At 40.7% G+C, this 21,628-nt stretch overlaps 1 protein-coding gene and 1 long non-coding RNA gene across 8 annotated transcripts in view; one reads left to right on the top strand and one right to left on the bottom strand.

Annotated features, from left to right (window-relative positions):
- LOC105492691 (LY6/PLAUR domain containing 6B) overlaps positions 1 to 21,628 on the bottom strand; it is a 188,844-nt gene that overhangs the window by 80,114 nt on the left and 87,102 nt on the right. For 3 of the 7 annotated variants that reach the window (XM_071072719.1, XM_071072720.1, XM_011759922.3), the window contains exon 3: positions 6,854 to 6,924. The exons of the other annotated variants lie outside the window; for them this stretch is intronic. The gene's annotated coding sequence lies outside the window, so the exon portion shown is untranslated. The remainder of the gene's footprint in view (positions 1 to 6,853; positions 6,925 to 21,628) is intronic. 7 annotated transcript variants of the gene reach the window in all.
- LOC139357109 (uncharacterized) overlaps positions 19,972 to 21,628 on the top strand; it is a 32,511-nt gene continuing 30,854 nt past the window's right edge. The window contains exon 1 of the long non-coding RNA XR_011609760.1: positions 19,972 to 20,104. This is a non-coding gene — a long non-coding RNA (uncharacterized lncRNA). The remainder of the gene's footprint in view (positions 20,105 to 21,628) is intronic.

Raw genomic sequence — 21,628 nt, 5'->3', positions numbered from 1 at the left:
TGGCATTGGTACATCATACCAAATTGCCCCCGAAAGACTGTATTAAAATTTAAAATATGTATTCCTTTGACCCAGCAAGTTTACTTCCAGTAATCTATTATAATGAAATAATAGACTATTTCTTTGTAAGTTACAAAGATATATGTATAGGGATTTATTTATAGTACAGATGTGTTGTTTATGAAAGAAAAAATGAAAACAATCTAAATGTCTACTAACGAAAATTTGATTAAATAAGCCCTGGCATATTTAAAGAACTATAATGATTGTTTCACTCTTGTATGCACAAATATTTATTGAGCAGATGTTATGCTGAGCGTGGCTCTAAGCACGAGTTGTATCACATAAAATATACAAAAATCTCTGCTCTTGTTGAATTCATATTCCAGACAAAAGTTTTTGAATAAAATTTTAATTGGTAAATTTTGAAATGCCTACATGTTTTTGAAATAGAGGCATACATATATTTCAGAGATACATTTTTTCTTAAACATAGATAAGCCAGATGTGCCCTTAAATGAACCCTCTGCAATCTCTCTGAAGCCCCTGTGGGTCCCTTACTTGCAAATGGGAAACCACTGGAGTATCTTAAAAGTAAAATAATAGCAGCCTGAGCTTTGGAACACACTTAAATGGATCCACTCATGGCTTTGATATATACACTAACTGCATGATCTTAACAATTTAATTAACCTCACTCATCCAGTTCCCCCTCCTTGACTCACAGGATTACTATAAGAGTTCAAAGAAAAAAAAAAATACCGAAAATCCTTTACACAATGCCTAGAAAACAGCAGATGCTCAATAAATGTCTGCTGCCTTCATTCTCTCCTTAGACTGCCTTGGCATTCAGAACACAACTTCTCACTGCCTTTCTTTACTAAGTTATTATCCAACTTAAAAGGAAATGCATCCATCCAAAACATTTAAATGAAGAATTATTGTTGCTGGATCAAAGGATTTTTAATTTTCCTCTCTGTCCTCTTTCTCTATCTTGGCCCATATATACACAGCAAAAATCAATCAATCTTCTTTCCTTCAGCAACCACATCTTTGTACTCCTTAGCACTGTTCCCTCTTCACAGAATAAGCTGCCTAAAAACATTTTTTAACTAGGCCAATATTCATTAGCTTACTTCCACCAGTATTCACATTTTTTTCACAAAATAATTATTTTCTCACAAAGCTTATAAATCAACAAGGACAAACGCCTCTGCGGAATTTGGAGGAACCATACCCTTCTAAACTGACGGCAGCACCCTCACAATTTGTTTTCTATTGGATGTTTTTCCTTAATTCACACACTCCACTTAATGCTTCAGCACAGAAAAATCTTTCAGCAGAATATCTATTAGATACTCGCAATCATGAAAATAAAATCCAGTGGCATACAATAAGATGGCTCGTGACCCACTGCCATCTGCGAGTGAGACGTTGTACCAGTAAATCTACTAAGAAGCTAATGAAGACTTGGAATCTCTGGATGCTAGAGTTGGCCTCTGGCTGTCAGGTTCTACCAAAAGCCACGGTAATTCTTTCATTTAGTCCAGGGCACTGGTAGCTTATGAAATATTGAAAATAATGTTTCCTATGAAACTCACTGTTTCATCAGATAAATACTTTCAGGCACTTGGCACCAAGGGGAGAAAAATGCAACTTCCGAAGTAATGCTCTGTTTAGGCTTATATGCATATGAAACTGTGAAACTAATATATTTTTCTTTTTGCTTTGGTTGCCAGAATGTTCTGAATAAGATATAAATCTTAATAACTCATTCATTCTTCTACGTAGTCAATAAACATACACGGAGCCCCTATTACATGTCAGCCACCATGCAAACTGCTGGTAATTTTAAGCTCAAGGACACAGTGTCAGCCCGCCAGAAAGCCATGGAAAGATATGAATTAGCAGGTAGCGATGACTATGATTAGACATTCATGGGATACTCTGGGAACACAAAGAAAGGGTACGACTCCCAGCCTGGGGTGGGGAGGGATGGCAGGGAGAATCAAGGAAAATATCCCCTTAATGTAACATAAGATATCAGCTCTGGTTCTTAGTAAATTATCTCTCATTTGATTTATGAGGTTTCTTAATTCTTTCTTTAAAAATGTTTTAAGCTTCTAGAAATAGTTTGGAAAAAAACGGCACTTTTGTTTTTTGAGACAGGGTCTCACTTTGTTATCCAGGCTGGAGTGCAGTGGCATGATCTTGGGTCACAGCTGCCTCCACCTCCTGGGTTCAAGCGATTCTCCTGTCTCAGCCTCCTGAGTAGCTGGGATTACAGGCACCTGCCACCACCCCCAGCTAATTTTTGTATTTTTAGTAGAGATGGGGTTTCACCATGTTGGCCAGGCTGGTCTTGAACTCCTGACCTCAGGTGATCCACCCACCTTGGCCTTCCAAAGTGCTGGGATTACAAGCGTGAGTTACTGTGCCCAGCCAAAAATACCCATTTCTTTATTCATACATACACATATTTAAATATGCACACAAAGCTCATTAAACAATAGCCTTTTAACCTAAAGGAATTCTCAAAACTAACAAAAAAAATAGTTGACAATTGACATTACAAAGGCACCCTGGGAAAATCAGACACAACCAAAAGTAATCTTTTTTTTTTGTTTGTTTGAGACAGAGTCTTGCTCTGTCACCCAGGCTGGAGAGCAGTGGCGCAATCTTGGTTCACTGCAACCTTCGTCTCCCAGGTTCAAGTGATTCTCCTGCCTCAGCCTCCCAAGTAGCTAGGATTACAGGCGTGCATCACCACACCCGACTAATTTTTGTATTTTTAGTAGAGACGGGGTTTCACCATGTTGGCCAGGCTGGTCTTGAACTCCTGACTTCAAGTGATCCACCTGCCTCAGCCTCCCAAAGTGCTGGGATTCCAGGCATAAGCCACTATACCCGGCACTACAAGTAATCTTCAAAGATGGTTCCTGTAAATATTTCCCATTATTCTAAAATAACTTTGGTTTTTAAATATTATTTTATGAATACAGTATGTTCTTAACCTTGCATGCCTCGCTACTCTTTATTCCAGCACACCAATTCCAAAGATCTTGATCAAGTAGCCCTGGGCTGGTAGACAGTGATTGACAACCCAGATTGACTACGTGGTCTCAGGACGGATCTTGGCTTGCTTCCAAATTTGGCTAATGCAAAGCTCTTGCATTCCACTGCCTCCTCTTATACCAACTTTTCCCTCTGCCACATCATATACTGTGAGAGAATGGGGTTGTTGGCATAGCTTCAAGTTATATCATTGATTCAAATCTATCCTAAGCAAACCTACTTTTATTTCAGATGAATATTCTCTAGTGATCTGAATTGCAGGGGCAGTAAAACAACCCTACATTTATGTAAGCATTCCCATCCCCCAAGGAATAGTTTTCCAGGCGTACAGATACCTTAGAAGCGATAAAGAGTTTAGTAGGCTAGAGTCTTTTTTGTGGCTTTCTAAAGAATCAGAATTCCATGTAATTGAAATATAATGAATTTGGTGCTTAACAACAACAACAACTGCCTTAATAAAGTACAATCTAGGCATAATTCTCATTTAATAGCAGCCACCTCATAAAACTACGGTTAAAATGAGAATAGCCAACTTGTAAATCAGAAGCAGCCAAGGTAGTAAGATGTGACTGCAGAGAAGAGCGCAGGGAGAAGCTGACTCCATCCCATTAAGCCTTCTGCCCGATCCTTCTCCAGCTCAAGCACACAGGGCTCTCTCTCTCTCCTTTCTTCAGGTCTCTGCTCAATGTTCCCTTCTCGGAACCACACTTCATAAAATAATACCTAAAGCATTCCCCAGCCCCCTTCCCTGCTGGCTTGCTTTGCTTACTCTTCCTTCCTTCTTCCTTCCCTTCCTTCCTTCATTTATTTGCTTTTGCAGAGCATTTGCCACCACTAGAAACATATTGCTTGCTGGTCTTTCCTCTCCCCTCAATATAACATATCCCCAGAGAACAGGAACCATGGTTTGTTCACTACTGTATCTACAGCATCTAGCACCAAGTAGGCATTCAATACATATTTGCTACACGGATTTTCTTTATTTCACTCTTTTAGCTCACACACATTCTCTCTGTGCATCTCCGTACTGACACCGAAGCACACTGAATGAAGGTAGAAAGAACATTCTCTAACCTTCTCTTCTCCCTGATTCTAGCAAAGGAAAGGACTCTACAAAAAGTCAAAGCCAATTGAAGCAAGTGCCCCAAGAAGTTCTGCTAATCTTGCAGTAATACATCTAGGATTATACTTTACAGACTGACATGTGAATGTATTTTGACTTAGTGGTTCTGATACTCTTGAAAGATGCCCAACTCTGCCTGGTTCCCAAAACTATTCTCTAAGATATTCCCAAAGGGAGGAGAAATCAATAGCAATGCCTAGTTATGATCTTGAAGTGAAGCAGATTTACGCTGGCTACCCTACACCCTTTCCAGCACCTGAAGTCAAAGGACAGGGAGGAAGGAAAGGTACTAAGACTCACTAATTATCAATGAAACTATACTAATGAATATAGTGTTTTATTGATAACCACTGGGTCTTAGTACCTTTCCTGGATCTTGGTACCTCATTAAACTGACCACAGAGCCTTAGTACCTTTCCTGGGTCTTAGTACCTCATTAAACAGACCACAGAGCCCCAGTTTCCCAAGATTACTTTGCAGTTTAGAATCGCGCTAGCCAAAGACATTCAATTTCCTGAATATGAGTCTGTGGGCCCTTTAAATCTTAAGTCTGGCTAAAGAGGAATTCACTGGAGATCTAGAACCTAGTAAAAACAAAACTCTGAAATATAATTAAATAAGCACTACAGTTCCTGATCCATAATTGTTCTTGGTCTGTTGCTACCATGAAATGCACCATAGAAAAAATTTTTAAAATAAGTAAATAAATAATAGCATCAGTTCCCAGAAGCTGAAGGCTTTGGACAGACTTTGAGACATTCTAAGTCTCAGTATTCCGTGTTGGTGCTTGCTACCAAAGTGTTCTACTAAACTGCCTGCCAAGCAGCAATGAAGCAGAGCCCTAGCAATTCATTCAACAAGCTACCAAGAGTGGAAGGCTAATTTAATGGGGCAGGGCCAAGCACAGTTAACAAACTGCACATCTGTAAAATGGAAATAGGTTGTCCCGTCTTCAGCAGTAAGACTCCTTGCTAAGTAGCTCTAAAAAGGCTTCAAAGCCTTTCTCCTTCTCGGTGTGTAGCTGCCAATGAGTTCATTTCACTTCCATCTGCGGAAAAGGAGAGGGAGCCAGAATGTGGGGCTTTGGCCCCACACCCACTAGAGTTGCCAGGGATTGAGAAATCGAGCTGCATCTAACCCCTTCCCTGGAGAAAGGACCTAAGCAATCATGTTCCACTTGTCAGTAACCTATGTGCCTTTCTATGTCCCTTTCCTTTAGCCCAAACCGAAACCAAATCATGGTACATGAAAGGTGAGTCCATTTCCACATGAACCCTTTGTAAATCTGTCCCAGGCTCCCTGGGTTCCATCTAGAATGCTGCTTCTGTTTGCTGCACACAGGCAATCTGGCATGGCCCTGGAAAATTTACATTTTCAAAACCTCAAAAAAATAAACTTCATTCTAGGCACGGCTCTTCTTTAAGCATGCAGTGAAATAAATTCTGTCTGCCCTATTTCATTTAATTCTATGCAACCAGCCCTGACTTGCCTATGATTGTTTCTTTTAAAAAAGGGAGTATGACAGTATAAAAAAGGACCCAGGATGCATGGCTTTGCTCAGCTCCATACTGGGTTAACTTTGGCATGTCTCTTCCCCTCTCCCGGTCTCAGTTTCTCCATAAATAAAGCACAAATGACAAGACTAAAATGATCACCTGAGAGTGCTGTCTAAGATTCTGTGGTTCTGTGGATTTTTCTGAGATGTTTCTCTCTTTGAAAGAAGTATTTTCATCATCAGTTCTTTCTAGCCTCTCATTCTGTTTTAGCTCCCAAAGACTTTGCTGGTCAGATGTCCTTCGCTTTATGTTAGGAGATTTTCATTGTGACTCTTCAAGTCAGTCACACAAGAGACTGACTTAAGATCCAGGAAGGGATCTGACAACTTTCCCATTCTTTGATCATTAAACTTAGGGAGGAGAGAAGTGGTGCTGACCAACCATACAGGCCCACATATATATTTCTTTTGGGATTCTGAAGATGGGCCCTTTCTAACTCTGGGCTTACAAATAAATTATTGTGCAGAAGGCTTGCAGCTCTAAAGTAATTAGTGGCCTATATCACCTTCCCAAGACAATTCTCTCTTTCCTCTTTCCGTCTTCTTTTTCTTTCTCATATTTGCTCATTCTTTCTCTCTTTCTTTCCTTTCTTTCCTTCCCTCTTTCTTATCCTTTGTCTTTTTACTCAGTCCTGCCAGTACAACTAAGGAGGTTATTTAGACCTATTGGCGATCCATAGGAAAATAAAATAATCAAAAACTTGCAGCTTATCTTCAGTGAACAGAACCACAAGATTAGGACTCAAAGCCATCCGAAGCACTTTCATGTTGGCAACATTAAGAAACCTATAACATAAAAGCATACAAGATGAAATGAATCCACAATCGCAAATTAAGATCAGCAGCTACCTTTACGTCAAAACATTCTGAGACACAGCTTTGTGTCAAAAGTTCTTTCATAAAAAGTCAATATGATTAGGGGAAGATACTGAAACCACATTATTTAACCAATGAACAAGCAGTGTAATCCCTGAGATTAATGAAACTCCAGATCACAAATGTTTAATATATTTTTGCTAAGCATGAGTAGGTCATGTGGTGAGGATTTATAGTTAAATAAAAGTATCTTCTCTACATCCACTTGTGAACATAATACTCACAACATCCATGTGATTAACAAGAGCAGCCTAGTCCAGGAGGGTTGCCAACAGCAGGCAGAAGTGTGGCATATCTAAACAAATGAACGTGAAAAGGTATCATTATGACTGATATTGTAGACATTTGGGATAAAGGGATTTTAAGTAAGTAGGGGGTTTTAGGCTGGGGACACATTGTAAAGAGGTCCTGAGGCTCAATAACCTTTCCTAACCACAAACCAGGTACAAGAAAGACCCAGATTTTGTACACTGTCCTCTTGTCCTTGGGTAGAAATATTTGGCAGGACACAGATGGAGTGGATACACATTTTTAGTGTCTGCAGGAATTAGGAAGGGGAATGCAGTCAATACTCCTTTCCCCAGTCACAGAAAATCACTTAATCTAGCTCTGTTGTAAGTTAGTGGGACAAGGCCTGATACCCTCTGTAATATGCAGAAGCTTTTGGTTTTGAACATGCGTCTTCAACTTTACCACCAGGTATAAAACAGAACTTGTCAGGTACCTAAGATAAATAACCAGCTTCTGCCCCTCCTGGATTAATTACTCCATGGATGTGTGCCTAAATAAAGACTCATTATGATATGGCTATAGGACCCAAGCCAAACCACTCTGTCCAAATTAAACTAGTGACTTCTCTTCTCCTCCCCTTCAAAAGGCATTTAAAGAATTTTTTCCCCTAGAATAATAAAAATGTCATACATCTGGAAATTTGCCATTTTGAGAGCAAAGGCTGGGGGACACATCAGGTGACTGGCACAAACTGTCCTCAGCAACAGCCTCACGGGGGAACAAATCTTCCCTCTGTGTCCTGACCAATCCAAGGCTCGGAAAATCAGACTTAAGAGTTGGAGGGAGAAAAGCTGCCATTTGGAGTTGTGGTCCAGTTGGCCTCTCAGGGGCCTACAGGAAAGAGGGGGGTGTACCCACTTAATTGGAGCACAAAGCCTGCAGTACCCAGGCTCCTGGACCAAAGTTGAGGACCTGGGATGAAGAGGAAGCAGAAGTCCAGGCACCTGTGTGAATACCTCCTCTTTCTTCCTTCCCAGACACCACGGCCCTGTGTCTGGGAAGGAAGGTCCCAGGCTGACCTCCATGCAACAGCCAATACTTACAGAGTTTCTATCTTGCACCAGGCATTGAATTAGAAATGAACAATACAAAGATGAGTTATACAGGCTCTCTCCTCTGCCTACAAAGCCCCATCAAGAAGTCTGCATAAAGTCCACCATAAGTCTCACCTACCTCATCATAGCACCAGCAGCTGGGGATGCTGCATACACCACAGGAAAAGCATAATAACTCTAAACAGCACTTAGAACTCCTCACCACTTCCTCCAAGGAGATACCCTTGGCTATTACACAACTGAGGCTGCATCCCATTGACTTAAAGATTATCTCCAGCTATAAACCAGGAGGAGGAAACCCACAAAGCTTATTAGTCACTTATACTTCAGCAGGAAGGAGTTCACTGCATCCGTCCCAAAGATGAGATTTTTCAGATAGAGAGTTTGAGGAGGGGTTCCCTAAAGAAGTATGGGTTGGGACACATATGCAGAGGGTAGCCAGGCCTGGCACTTGTCCAAAGTGTTTTGTGCCACACTCTCAAGAAACATCCTGCTTCCTATATTTTGTACATTCCCAAGCTTGTTGAAATCATTTATACCCTAAGCAACTTTACCCGCTAGAGCTCTTACATTTATTTGCTTTCTTATTAGCATCTCGGAGATGACTTTTTCAAGAACTGTCCTAAACATATGGATTTTGGTCATTCTTACCTTGCATATCCCTGGCAGATAACCAGCAGAGGACCTTTTTGTGTTTAAAGGATGTGCCGTATATGCTGAGTTTTAAAAAGCATGCAATCAACCCCCCAAATCTCACATGCCCTTTGCTATTCACCCACTCAGCATTACATTTCAAGCAACCACGGATTACTCATCATTTTTCATCAGAAAAGAGATGAGGTTCCCCAGACAAAGTCTCCTTTTCTCTCATTTGTGAAGTTAGAGCAGATGGCCTACATAATTCTCATCAGATATTCTTATGGTTACAACCAAGGGGATCGGAACACTAGGCAAGATAAAAAATAGAGCAGTCTCTCAAAAGCAAAGAAAAAGCAGGTGATATGTTCTTTACTGGTATTTCTTATGCACCTGAGCAATGAACAGATACATAACCTTCTACAACACATCCTGTTGCTATTTTGTTGATACAAAAGCTCTGTAATTTCCCTAAGAAATTTTGACTTGTTTTGTTAAGTTTATTTTTTGAGAGATAAAATTTAGGAAACGTTCACATTCAAAGGACCTGTTACCACTATTCATTGCGAAATGCTTAATGCCTTACACATTTCTTTCAATAGTCTCTATCCAGGTGAGACAAAAACACTATAAAGACTGCCTTGATTAACACCAAATAAAACCCAGTTCTATCTCCACCTTCCATCCTGTGAGACTCTCTCATCTAATTACAGTAACTGCTCAACAATAATGTGGAAAAGATGCAGTGACAATGATTAGAACTAGGGCAAGGAAGCAGTTTTCATAAAGTATCCCTAAAGCCCATGATTTGGATCTATAATTTGAACCAAATAATCTGCTCTACTAATTAAAGACTGGCCTGTCAGGAGATTTAAAATGCTATTTGATGGAACATCCCTAAATGCCATATCCAGGTCTCTGTCAAACCATCTAGAAAATGCAATTCAATTCCAGTAAAGTTTATTACATGATAGATATGACTAGGTGCAAAAGGAAATATTAAACTCAAGCTTGATTTTCAAGAAGCAAATGATGGCAACATCATATCCAAGAAGATAAAAAACAAAAAGATTTTAGAAGCAATAGGTTATAGTTTTCCTTTTAAGAAATCATGTAAGTAATATATGTTAGCTGAAAACATATCTTGTAAAGGAGTTGAATACCCAAATATGGGGCCCAATTTGTTTCTTTTTTTAAAAAAAAATCATCATTTACCTATGCAGTACTATATTTTGAAGACATACCTCTGGCCAATGACCTCAAGGTGATCAGTCCAACAAAGAAGATCATTAGGTAGAATGTGAAATGGTGCTGGGTATTAGGGCACCATTGTACCCCACAAACCAAGAGTAGAATACTTCCAGGTCTCATTTGACACTTAGGCCCAAGTTAGCTGTAACTGAAAGGAGACAAGGAACTGGGGGTATTCTATAAGAGATCCATTTTTCTGCTTCTAGCACATATTCTGCAAGGTCTTCCTGATACAATATAATGGGATCCTGGGTAATTATAACAATCTTATAATACATTTATGACCACCAAAAAATTAAAGACAATGTCCCAAGAAAGTACATAGATATACACATACATACATACATACATACATACATACATACAAGGAAGACGGGAGGAAAGGAAGGAAATATAAAATCAAAATAGTAAGTGGCAAGCATACACCAAGTCAGGGTTGCCCTGGGAGCAGGTGCTGCTAAGACCTCTGGAACCAGAGACTGAGCAATGGGACCCTCGCATGGTGGGGCAGCTGAACCTGAGACTTGGGCAATAAGTCAAGATCCTTAAAGGTTACGAACGCAGTCCCAGATCAGTCCTGATCCCAAGTTCCAGGACACAAGAAATTTAAATCTTCTCTGGAGGAAAGTTCTCAGTTTGAGCCCTCAATATTACTAAATTTTACCAAATATAAGCTCACACAAATAATTTCTCAAAACACAAGAAAACAAAACAATGAAAATGAGAGTTGGCATAAATGATAAACAACAGAATTACACCCTCAATTACCAAATAACTAGTATTCTCAGACAAATAATATTACTATATAAAAAATATTTCATGTAATAAAATATGAAATATCAAAATGAACAAACAAAAAGAGACTTCAAGAAAATAACCAGAAAGATCTGCAAACTAGACAAAGAGAATTACAAAACAACAACAGTATAAAATCATTAAAACTGAAAACTCAATGGATGGACTAAACCACAGATTTATATAGCTGAATAGAGAATTACTGACCTGACAAGGCTTGTGAAAAAAAATAACCAGAATGCAGTACAGAGAGAAAGATAAAGAGATGGGAATTATTAAAAGGCTATTAAGAGGCATGAGGCACAGAAGAAGAAGGTTGAACACAAGCCTAATGGACGTCCTAGAAGGAGAGAATAGAGAATGGAGGAGAGGCAATTTTGTGACACAATGGCCAGGGTTTTTCTAGAACTGGTGAAAGACACCAATCCAAGGATGCAGAAACACACTATATCCCAAGCAGAAGAAATCAAAAGTACAGTTGACCCTTGAACGACACAGGTTTGAACTGCGTGGATGCACTTATACGTGGATTTTCTTCTGCCTCTGTCACCCTTGAGATGTAAGACTGACCCCTCCTCTTTCTTCTCCTCCTCAGCTGATTCAATGTAAAGATAAGGATGAGGACCTTTATCTGTATATTTCACTTAATCAATGGTAAATATATTTTTTCTTCCTTATGATTTTTGTAAGTTTTTTCTTTTCTCTGGCTTACTTTATTGTAAGAATACAACATATAATACATATACAAAATAAGTATGGATTGATTGTTTATTGGTAAGGCTTCTGGCCAACAGTAGGCTATTAAGCAGTTAAGTTTTAGGGGAGTCAGAAATTATACATGGATTTTCAACCATGCAGAGGGGTCAGCACCCCTAACCCCACCATTGTCCAAGAGTCAGCTATATTCCACATCTAGAGACATTGAAATGATACTACAGAATACCAAAAGCAACCACAATATTATGAAGGCAGCCAGAAAGAGGTCAGCAATTAGACTGACAGTTAATTTCTCAACAGCCACAACTGAAGTCAGAAGATAGTAGTTATCTTCTTTTCATTTTCACTTGCATTTGTTTAATTATGAAGAGTTTAAGCATCTCTTCTCAAGTTCAAGGGTCAGTTGTACTTATTTACCTATAAACTGACAGTAGTTATCTTCAAAGTGGTAGGAGAAAATAAGTCTTAACTAGAACACCCAATGAATAAATTTTTTAAGAATGAGAAATATATTTTCTGATAAACAAAAACAGAGAGAGTTTACTATCAACAAAACTTCACGAGAATTTCTAAAGACCTTACTTTAGCAAGGAGGAGATAAGGAATGTCAAGGAGCAGAAAAGTTGGTATATAGGTAGGTAATTTTAAATGAGTATTTTTAAACTGTCTCTGTAAAACAAAAGATATCTATACTGTGGTGGTAAAAGAAGTCAGAACTAAAATATCGGACAACAATAGCATATAATTCAAGAGAGAGTGATTGGAGTTAAAGTACTCTAAGATGTCTGAGTTGTTTGGAAATGGGGTTAGGATAGCAACTTTATTCACAGTGGGAGAAAGTGGTATCACAGCCCTAATCTGCCAAGACCTCCAGCCAGGACTTCCTCACCACTTTCCCTCCTAACCTAATCCATCCCAGCCAAGCCTGCCCTCCACACTTGTGATGGGGAAGAGGTTGACTGGTTTCCAGACAGAATTAAACTCTCCAGAGGAATCCCATGGGCCCTGGAGGCAGGGTGGCTTCCCTGGGTGGAAGAGGGGCTTAGAGCAAAGAAAATCCTCCAGGAGGAGGAAAGAGTGTTTTGGCAGCTTAAACTTTCAGCTGTGTCTAGAGAGTAATCTACTTATCCTAACTTGCAGGGCAGGTGTGGCTTTGTTTGTGAAGGGCTTTGTCCGGGCTAGGTGTTGTTTGACTTTGGCAAACAGGCTTGGTGATTAGTGATTTGTGAAGTTACAGCACTGACTGGGAGGTAAGATGTGTTTGAGTTCCTGGGTTTTACCAATCCAGAGGATTAGGATGGCGGAAATGAGGCAACACGAAAAGTTTCTGTTTCACTGGGAGAACCCAATTTCCTCCTGGAATTTTTCTGCTAGACACAGTCTGACCACATCGACCTACATGAACTTTCTTCTTAGAAAATAATAAATCACAGAAAGACCATCCTTCAAAGGCTTCTTTGTCACCTGGTTGCTGAGCCTGGGTCTACCTAAAGGTTGGGCTCTAGGAAAATGACCTACAGAAGCTTCTTATGGCCATTTCTTCATCACGTTCCCTGACAAGTTGGACAGTGGGGCTGGTACAGGGAGCAGGAGGTGGGAAAAGAGTTGGGGAAGAGCAACACCGCAATTGGAACCCTAACTTGTGGAATTCAGGCTCCTTTTTATGTAATCCTAAAGCAAGCAAGTAGAAAGGTCAGTTGGCCGGGGAGAAAATGTGTAACACATTTAAGTGCCACTTCCAAATTATTTATGAACTATCTAATATTTTCATGGGGCTCTATTTCTGATGAACTCCATTAGAGGAATTAGTGAACAGTGGCAATAACAGCTAATAGTAGCCTGGCTAATACAACTTCAGAACTGTTAGAAGTGATGCTATGCTTGTGGGTTGCGAAGGACAACCCTAGTTAAGAATGCTGAGCTACTCCAACATGCACACTTGTTCATGGTATCGTGTGATGCCCACTTAACATCATGGGTTTCAGAACCCCTGCCAAAAAACAGACCATGCACTTACCACCAAACACACCATTACCTGGGTTTCCCACATGCACATAATTGCCCTGAGCATTGATAACAATTATCTGCTATACGCAAAGAGGAGACAATGTTCTCTGCCCAGCGGAAAAACTGTCATTGATAATTACAAGGTAGCTGGTCTCAGCCCCCAAAAGGACTATATATTGGCATCCTCCAAGAAGTGTTGTATTCATAAGCCATATTCTTGGAGGGGTTAGTGCAGTGAGGAATTAAAAGGACAAGACATTCTTTAATATTTTCAACAAAGGGAATTAGTACTTCAGAAAAATTAGTGAGTAAATATTTATGAGAGTTCAGTATGCTGTTTGGTTATGGTAAAAACAGGAAGAATGGCCCTTGGATTCCATAGGAGTGGGTCCTTAACTAGAAAAGCATACAGCAAAGGAGCCCGTGGTGCCTTCTTGGATAACATCAGGTGAGTATTACATTTCCTAAATATGTGCTACTAAATCATCCAAAACTTCATGAATTCTTGGGGTGAAGAATTGTGGTTTTTTACAGCATTTATTATTTATTTATTTATTTATTTATTTATTTATTTATTTAGAGACGAGCTCTGTCTCTGTCGGCCAGGCTGGAGTGCAGTGGCGCAATCTCAGCTCACTGCAACCTCTGCCTCCTGGGTTCAAGCAATTCTCCTGCCTCAGCCTCCAGAATGAGTAGCTGGGAGTGCGTGCCACCACGCCCAGTTAATTTTTGTATTTTTAGTAGAGACAGGGTTTCACCATGTTGGCCAGGATGTTCTCGATCTCTTGACCTTGTGATCTGCCTGCCTCAGCCTCCCAAAGTGCTGGGATTACAGGTGTGTACAGCATTTTTAAATAGTTCTTTTCTTCCTCCCTCCCTTCTCTTTTCTTCCCTTTTCTCACGAGGAGGACATAAAGGCCAAGATTACCAGTTTAATGCCCTTTCCTCCACACAGTAATTGTCCACCTTTAGTCATGTACATATCTTTTTTTAAAGATCTTCTCTTGAAGTCTCATAATGTTAACTCTAATTATCATTAGGTTGTTACTTAGAAAACAACCAACATAAACTCAGGTCCAAAATCCTTAGACATACTACCCTTCATCTACCCACACCACAGAACATGCATAAATAAAGACAACCCAAACCATAAAGCCAATAGCATTCAAGTTAAAGCATTAATTTAACATGCTGGATGATGTTCTGCTGAAACCACACTGCTGCCCAAATGAGGAGCTGTACGGTATTGATCACTGTGGCACAGATTCTCCGGAGCTCAGCAAGCATTTATTTCCTGTTCCATGTGATGACTGAATTCTCCTGCCACCTTCCCTTCTGGAACTACTGTGAAACCTTTCTTCATCAGCCTGCTGTATGGGCATTTGCTCTCTGAATGTAAACAGTGCTTTGGGATCAAATTAAATGTACCATGATTTTTTCTTAAGAACACTCCACATTGAAAGTGGTCCTGCTTGACACTAATTTGAACACAAACCTAACATAGGTGCAGGCACTGAAACCATGTCACAGTACTCAGTTATAAGGTAGTCATCCAAATGATCCAGAAAATGCCTATCTTAAATTCTTGTTGCCATCCAAATAAAAGCGACATGTGAAAATGTGTATAGAGGACTCACAAATCCCCGAAGTCCATAAATGTTCAGAGGCCCTCAGCCCCCAAAGTGAGAAACTGCCCTGTGGAATGCAGTTTGGCGATGTGGTTACACAGACAAGCTGCCTTGAGTATGTACTGAAATGAGAAACGTGCTCTCACTCATAGGTGGGAGTTGAACAATGAGAACACTTGGACACAGGGTGGGGAACATCACACACCAGGGCCTGTGGGAGGGTTGGTGGGGGGAGGGATAGCATTAGGAGATAGACCTAATGTAAATGACGAGTTAATGGGCGCAGCACACCAACATGGCACATGTATATATATATATATATAACAAACCTGCACGTTGTTCACATGTACCCTAGAACTTAAAGTATTAAAAAAAGGCCGGGCGCGGTGGCTCAAGCCTGTAATCCCAGCACTTCGGGAGGCCGAGACGCACGGATCACGAGGTCAGAAGATTGAGACCATCCTGGCTAACACGGTGAAACCCCGTCTCTATTAAAAAATACAAAAAACTAGCCGGGCGAGGTGGCGGGCACCTGTAGTCCCAGCTACTCGGGAGGCTGAGGCAGGAGAATGGCGTGAACCCGGGAGGCGGAGCTTGCAGTGAGCTGAGATCGCGCCACTGCACTCCAGCCTGGGCGACAGAGCGAGACTCCGTCTCAAAAAAAAAAAAAAAAAAGAAAAAAATAATTTTTCAAAAAAGAAAAAAAGAAATGAGAAACATGTTTCCATCAAAACCTGGAGGCACTGAGTTAGGAGCTGGAGCAGAACTGAGACAGCTATTATAAAGAATAAAACCAGAGCTAACACAAGATGACTAGAAACATGGTCACAGAGCGAGCACGGCGTCCACAGACTTGTGACACAAACTTGGCGGTGCTGAGTGCTCTTTCGGGAGCCCCCAGCTCTCCCACTGTGACGCAGTTTTCATGGTAAAATGGATGCACTATTTAAGGCCTTTCTGGAAGCTCGCAGTCCAGAGGGGTGTGAAACACAAACCAATTCCAATAAATGGGTCCCCAGTGCTGCTACTGAAACAAACCTCCACAATTATGGTGATAGTTTGTTTTGGTCTGTTTCTTTCTCGTTGGGGGTTTTTCCATTTGCCCCTTCACCTCCACCAGCACTGAATCCATTACTGGCCCTGCTCTGTGTTCCAGGAGGGTGACTCCTGAAGGCAGCACCACCCAGGGTCCCGTGCCAGGTGACTTTTGGTTGGGTCCTGCCAGTGGGAGGCACTAGCATGAGACTGGAGGGAGAGAGGAATGGGAGGTTGGCCTCAAATTCTCTCCCACTGCTCAGGTGCTTCACTGCAGCATCTCTGGTGAAAGCTCTGTCCTCCTACAGCCCCGGGGCCAGCAGGTCCTACTTCTCCATGGCTGCAGCTCTAAGTGCTCATACAACATTACTTCCTTCCACCACCCCTTCAGCCCAGGGCTGGCCACGAGCCCTCAGGAAACACTATACCCCTCTCTCATCCCTTCAGCCCAGAGCTGGACGTGACTTTCCGCTGTTGGAGTCCCTTGTTTGCTCTTTAACCCTGCACACACTTCTGTGAGTAGAGCCCTTCAGGACGTCCTCTTCATTTGAACCAATGGGGTGAATTCTGTGTTCGGCTGGGACTGCTACAGTCATCAGATTTGGTCAGTCAAATCAGCACTATGTGAACTCCTGAATCCAGATTAGAGTTTTGAAAATTAACCACATAAAAAAGTAGAAAAAGCACTCACCATCTCTCAGGGAAGCAAACCCATGAAGATAATTGCATAAACAACAAAAGTGAACTTGGACCCTCTAAATCCACTCTTGAAAAAATTTAGCTTCAGAAAACAATACCTTAGGAAATAAAAAAGCTATCTTCATGAAGAAAACTGGTATCATGTCATCTACAGCAGAGAAAATTTTAGAAACAAACTATATGTCCAACAGGATGGGAATTAATTATGACATATCAACTTAATGGACTATGATGCCATCTTGAAACATTATTAAGACTTTGATGGGTGGGTGGCTCATACCTGTAATTGCAGCACTTTGGGAAGCTGAAGCAGGTGGATCACTTGAGGTTAGGTGTTTGAGACCAGCCTGGCTAACATGGTGAAACCCTGACTCTACTAAAAATACAAAAATTAGCCGGGTATGGTGGCACACACCCGTAGTCCCAGTTACTTGGGAAGCTGAGGCAGGAGGAGCACCTGATCTCAGGAGGTAGAGGTTGCAAGGAGCCGAGATCACATCACCACCCACTTCAGCTTGTGTGACAGAGCAAGACCCAGTCTCAAAAAAAAAAAAAAAAAAAAAGGCTTTGTAGCATAGTAGCAAAAAATGTCTATACTAACAATGATGAGTAGGACAGATATTTGGACATGCATCAGAATTTTATTTATGTAAAAATATATATGCATGTCCCTAAAAGTTAGATGACATTTCACAAAACTAAATCCTATTTGGAGAACTCAAAATTCTAAGTAATATACATTTCTTTTCTAAAATATCCTTAAAAATGAAACAAAAGAAATAAAACAAAGGACATGATATTCAGAGACCTCATGGCTATAGCTTGTGACAGCAGAGGTGCATTCTGGGAGCTCAGGGCTCCCCAAGACTATATACCCTGCCTTCCAATCAATAAGCAGCCTTAAGCAGAACATTTAACTTCAGTCTCCATTCCTTTTCTCTGCAGTAGGATGACTACTGACCCACTCACAATAATGTGCATTTAATAAAGCTAACTGGACTGCAAGATATTTTTTTTTGCTTTCATCCATATGCCCCACTGTAACTACTGTCTATATATGCTGGCTCTAGCTGGGAAAATTTAAAATGAAAGCATTTCCTTAGACAATTTGTTGTTGTGCAGTGCTTGTGAGCTCTGTTTCAGAGATTGCACACTTTCATTAGGAAGTGGTAGGATGAACATCGCCATTTGGGGGCCTTCATTGGAGCTTTTAAAATATGTTTCACACTCCTCCTTAAAGAGATCCTATCTAGCAGAGTGATAACAGATTGATGGCCATGACCTTCTTCACATTCTTCTAACTCCTTTAAAATGAAATCAAAGCTCTTGCTGCTGGTGCCTACGGGCCCAGCGCCAAGGCAATGTAATGAAGGCTACATATCATCCCTCACCCTCAAGACCGTCAACTGAGTTCATCGTTAATGTGTTCACGCCACCAAGGTACATGTCAAAAGACAGGAAAATCCAAGAGAAATGTACCTTCCCCATTCCCAAGGCCTATTTTCTTAAACAGTGGTTGTCAGAAAGACAATGTCTTCGTGTGGAAGACAAATATGATATCATATTGACATTACAACAAAATAGTTTTACAGACATAAAGCTTCTTATGCTTTAAACTGATGGTTTGATATCTTCCTAAATTGTACATTTTAGCAGAGTTTTTTTAAACTAAAACATTTATTGGTCTAAAATACATATTAACTTGAAATATTGCTATTCCCATTTCATAGCCAAGTGATAATAATTTTCTTTAATTACACATTAACTCCAGTGTGTTACTGGGATAGGCAGTTATTGTTTTACAGGGTCAAGATTAATGGGCAGGTGTTCTGCGATAATCTGAATGAAAAGAAATAGAGGAATTATACATGATTCATTTTCTTACTTCTCTGAGCTGAATAATATTAATAACACTGCCACCTTACATTTATAAAGCACTTTTCAGTTTCAGAGTATTTTTGTATCTGGGATTACAGTTTCCTGCATTTTTTACCTTTGACAGATCCTTCCAGATAATACACAACTCTACCGCTTTTCAACTTTCTGACGCCCAAACATTGTGTTTGTGTGTTTATAACAATGGAATACAGTGAGAGGCAGTAGATTAACCACAGCCTTTAGAAACAGACAGACCTGGGTTCAAATCTCAGCCCAATCATTCACTACATGACCTTGAATAAATTACTCTGAGCATCAGTTTTGTCATAGTTAAAATGGGGTCAGTGGAAGAGCTAAATAAGATATCACGCAAAAGGTCTGAGACATATCTGGCACATAGCAAGAACTCAAGAAATAAAGTAGTTATTGCTGTTATTAGCAGCTATTTCTACTCTGTCTTAAACATTTTCTTGCCTTTTTTTTTTTTTTTTTTTTTTTTTTTTTTGAGACGGAGTCTCGCTCTGTCACCCAGGCTGGAGTGCAGTGGCTGGATCTCAGCTCACTGCAAGCTCCGCCTCCCGGGTTCACGCCATTCTCCTGCCTCAGCCTCCCGAGTAGCTGGGACTACAGGTGCCCGCCACCTCACCCGGCTAGATTTTTGTATTTTTTAGTAGAGACAGGGTTTCACCGTGTTAGCCAGGATGGTCTTGATCTCTGACCTTGTGATCTGCCCGTCTCGGCCTCCCAAAGTGCTGGAATTACAGGCTTGAGCCACCACGCCCGGCCTCTTGCCTCCCTCTTATTTGTTTTCTTCAAAATATTTGGATTCAGAGACAGATGGAGGATGCGGAAAATCAAGAAATATTAATATTAGTACCAAAAAGTGTACCAGAAGGAACTGCATCAGGGCAATCTCAGGTGTCCTCTGCCCTGACGGCCTTACTCAAGCAAACAGTCTGCAAAAACTCATCCATTTTCTTTCTGCTTAACAGAATGTAAAGTTAACTGTGCTTTGTATAAATCCAGTTATTTATTGGTTGGCATTCCCGTATTCTCAGTTTAAAAGTACATATCAAACCCAAGAAAACTTCTCAAATAAAAAGTGCTCTCTGGTTACTGTGGTACCCAGCCTCGGTAGTGGTCCCCAGAGACTGCACCCGCTGGTAGTCACAGCTATGTAGCAGCCCCAGCCCCAGCACACACACTGAAGACTGGCTAGTCTCTTATGCAGCCAATAGAATTAGGTGGAAATGAAGATGTGGAACTTTGAGGCTGTCATAAAAGACACTGGAGTTTCTGCTTTGGTCTCTTGGATTACTTGCTCTGGGGAAAGCCAAGCACCACATCATGAGGATACTCAAACAGCTCTGTAAAGAGATCCACATGGAGAAGGACCAATTCGCTAACACCAACTGCCAGCTTAGAAATATATCCTCCGGCCTTCAGATGACTGCAGCCCTAGCCTAGATGTGACTACAACCTGGTGAGAGACCCTAACCCAGAACTGCCCAGCCAAGCCACTTCGGAATTCCTGAATTCACAGAAACCATGAAAGATAATAAATGATTATTGGTGCTTTAAAACAGTAAATTTTGGAGTACTTTGTTACATAATAATAGATGATTATTATAATAACGAGGATAATTTGGCAAGACTAAATTGGAACAACTTGACCCTTCACCATGTAGCTACATAACCCAAAGAGCATGGACAAAAATGACAGATAAGCAACAAAGTCCTGCTATACAAAGGAAAGTGGCTTTAACATACATGCACATATATTAAGCATAGCCACTTCACATACTGACAAATCCCCAAAGTGCCACACTAATTCGAAAAGCCTTAAAAAAAAAAAAAAAAAAAAGGAATGAGGTCAGGCACAGTAAATCACACCTGTAATCCCAGCACTTAGGGAGGCTGAGGCGGGCTGATCACTTGAGATCCAGAGTTTGAGAACAGCCTGGCCAACATAGCGGAACCCCACCTCTACTAAAAATATAAAAATTAGCAAGGCATGGTGGTGTTTGCCTGTAGCCCCACCTACTCAGGAGGCTGAGGCACGAGAATCGCTTGAACTCAGGAGGCAGAGATTTCAGTGAGCCAAGATCGAACCACTTCACTCTTGCCTGGGCAACAGAGGGAGACTCAAAAAGTCTCAAAAAAAGAAAAAAAAAAAGAGTAATAGCCTACCAACCAAAAAAAGTCCAGGACCAGATGGATTCACAGCCGAATTCTACCAGAGGTACAAAGAGGAGCTGGTACCATTCCTTCTGAAACTATTCCAATCAATAGAAGAAGAGGGAATCCTCCCTAACTCATTTTAAAAGGCCAGCATCATCCTGATACCAAAGCCTGGCAGAGACACAACAACAAAAAAAAACAAAACAGAATTTTAGCCCAATATCACCAATGAACATCGATGCAAAAATTCTCAATAACATGCTGGCAAATCGAATCCAGCAGCACATCAAAAAGCTTATCCACCATGATAAAGTGGGCTTCATCCCTGGGATGCAAGGCTGGTTCAATATACGCAAATCAACAAACATAATCCATCACATAAACAGAACCAAAGACAAAAACCACATGATTATCTCAATAGATGCAGAGAAGGCCTTTGACAAAATTTAACAGCCCTTCATGCTAAAAACTCTCAATAAATTCGGTATTCATGGGACGTATCTCAAAATAATAAGAGCTATTTATGCCAAACCCACAGCCAATATCATACTGAATGGGCAAAAACTGAAAGCATTCCCTTTGAAAACTGGCACAAGACAGGGATGCCCTCTCTCACCACTCCTATTCAACATAGTGTTGGAAGTTCTGGCCAGGACAATCAGGCAGGAGAAAGAAATAAAAGGTATTCAATTAGGAAAAGAGAAAGTCAAATTGTCCCTGTTTGCAGATGATATGATTGTATATTTAGAAAACCCCATCGTCTCAGCCGAAAATCTCCTTAAGCTGATAAGAAACTTCAGCAAAGTCTCAGGATACAAAATCAATG

Source organism: Macaca nemestrina, chromosome 11 (assembly GCF_043159975.1).
Source record: "Macaca nemestrina isolate mMacNem1 chromosome 11, mMacNem.hap1, whole genome shotgun sequence".
Lineage (NCBI taxonomy): Eukaryota > Metazoa > Chordata > Mammalia > Primates > Cercopithecidae > Macaca > Macaca nemestrina.
This window is presented reverse-complemented; position numbering and strand designations above follow the sequence as displayed.